Source organism: Salvelinus sp. IW2-2015, unplaced genomic scaffold, assembly GCF_002910315.2.
Source record: "Salvelinus sp. IW2-2015 unplaced genomic scaffold, ASM291031v2 Un_scaffold3119, whole genome shotgun sequence".
Taxonomy (NCBI): Eukaryota; Metazoa; Chordata; class Actinopteri; order Salmoniformes; family Salmonidae; genus Salvelinus; species Salvelinus sp. IW2-2015.
This window is the reverse complement of record NW_019944409.1, coordinates 9,677-12,541: the sequence shown is the minus strand read 5'-3', so window position 1 is coordinate 12,541 and position 2,865 is coordinate 9,677.

Sequence of the window (2,865 nt, the reverse complement as noted above, 5' to 3'; positions counted from 1 at the left end):
AGAGAGAAGATGGACTTACTAGGGGGGCACTAGGGGACTACTTAGGGGGGCACCTAGGGGACTACTAGGGGCACTAGGGGACTACTAGGGGGCCACTAACCCAGGTGGGACTACTAGGGGGGCACTACGGGGACTACTAGGGGCACTTGAACATTGTAGTGTCGTTCAAAAAAGTGATCAAATTAACATTTACTCACAGACTCCAATCTTGACTTCCTCTGCCTCTCAAAGACATGGCTCCATAAAACTCTCCATCTGCTGCTTTGATTGTGCCTGGCTACATTGTTTTTCAGGAGAACAGGATTGAAGGAAGAGGGAGGTGTGTGATGATTAACATATAAGAAATCCGATGTAAACAACTTGATTGGTCATGTGAATCAAATGAACCTAGAATGTATCTGGCCTGAACGTTACACATGTCTCCCCCAAATGTCTTTTACCCTCATTGGAATGTATACGAGCGCCATCCTTCCAACCAAAAGTGGTGTTTACTTTGATCAGTTTAATAACATGCTTAGAAGTGGATTTTGGGAAAGAGTCATCTTAATGGAGTATTTTAATATGAATTATGAAGACAAGTGTGTAGGAAAACTCCTCAACACAATCAACTAATACCTTGACCCTTAACAGCACTAGTTAAGAGGCCAACCAGGAGTGGCACTTGGTGCTCTAAACACACGGATTGATTTGGTGCTTCAGTAATTAAAACCAGAGAGGAGTGACTAAATATTCAGTATGGTTGACAGTGGGCATCTGATCATAATCTGACACTTATAGCCAGAAAGCTGTCTAAGAGCAGGTTTAACCTCTACTGAACAGAGTTTAACCTCTCTACTGAAACAGGTGTAACCTCTCTACTGAACAAGCTTTAAACCTCTCTACAGACAGGTTTAACCATCTCCTGCACATTCTCACTGAACCAGTTTTCACCATCTCTACTGAACAGGTTTCAACCTCTCTACTGAACAGGTTTCAAACCTCTCTACTGAACCAGTTTCACCTCTTTACTGAACAGGTTTCACCTCTCTCCTGAATAGGTTTAACCTCTCTATGAACAGGTTTCCACTCTCTCCTGAACAGGTTTCCAACTCTCTCTGAAGTTCTAACCTCTCTACTGAACAGGTTTTAACCTCTCTACTGAACAGGTTTTCACCCTCTCTTAACTGAACAGGTTTAACCTCTCTACTGAACAGGTTTACCTCTCTACTGAACAGGTTCACCTCTCTACTGAACAGGTTAACCTCTCTACTGCTAGAAAGCCTGATCAACTCAGAATACCTAAGAGTGAATCAATTATTTAAAAAAAAAAAATGCAATTAAGGGAATTAACTGGAAGGATCTCTTGTCCTATACAGACACGGAAGCTGATAGTCAGTTTTCTATCCACAATCCAGACTACAATAAATGGCTTCCTAAAGAAAATCTAATCCAAACCTAGCTAAAAGAGCCTCCTTCCTTGGCTAGATGGAGAAATCTGGAAACTGATGAAGAAATGAGATTATGCTCTAAAAACAGCCCCAAAGTCCCATTAGAGCATGACATATGTAGGTTTACCTTGTTGAGAAATAAGGTGATGAAATAAATCAGACAGGCCAAGGCAAACCTTTTTATTAACATAATTGGTGAAGCAAAAAGGGAAAATTCTAACTTGATCTGGGAGAATCTAAAAAAGTTACATTAACAGGGAAAGACCATAGTAACACTGCAAAAAAGACTAGAAATCATGGTGAATAACAATCTAACACAGGATGCAGTCGAAATAGCAATAGCCTTCAATTCCTACTTTATTGACTCTGTCAGGGTACTGACACAGAACCCCTCCACTGGTTTCTGGGGCTCAGTGCTAGTGAATGACACTCAACCGGTCTTCATCTTAAGGGAGATTTCTGAGTCAAAGGTGAACAAGGTGATTAGCTCACTAAAGAACTCTAAAGCCAATGATGTGTTTGGGCTGGACTCAATGAGTCACTCATTGGCCCCATTACTAAGGTCACCAACACATCTATTGGTCAGGGGGTGCTTCCAAGGATATGGAAGTCGGCCATAATAACGGCCATCTTTAAATCGGGTGACCCTGCTGACATGAGTAGCAACAGGCCCATTAGTATACTACCCGTGGTGTTGAAAGTGGCTGAAAAGTGTGTAGCAGAGCAACTGATTGCCCACCTCAACAACAGCCCCTTCACATTACACTCCATGGAGTTTGGCTTCAGAGCAAAACACTCCACAGAAACGGCCAACTGCTTTCTTCTGGAAAATGTGAAGTCCAAGATGGACAAAGGGGGTGTTGTTGGGGCTGTGTTTCTGGACCTAAGGAAGGCTTTTGATACTGTTCAATGATTGTCTGTATTGTTATTGTAATTGTTTTTAATAACCTTCCCAAGGACTGCGGATGAAAATGATCCGGCTGGCTAAAACCGGCACTTTTACTGAAATGTTGATTAATGTGCACTGTCCCTGTTAAAAACATAAATAAACTCCAACATGTTAACAACACCGGGGAGAATAGAAGTAGGAAATAAAGTAATCTACATGACAGCAGATCAATATCAACATCCAGAAAAGAGAGAAAGTATGACAAAACCTTGGAACACAGAGTTATTAAACCTGGAACACAGAGTTATTAAACCTGTAACACAGGGCATTATTAAACCTTGGAACACAGAGTTATTAAACCTGTAACACAGGGCATTATTAAACCTTGGAACACAGAGTTATTAAACCTGGAACACAGAGTTATTAAACCTGGAACACAGAGTTATTAAACCTGTAACACAGGGCATTATTAAACCTTGGAACACAGGGCATTATTAAACCCTGGAACACAGAAGTTATTAAACCTGGAACACAGAGTAAAACCAACTT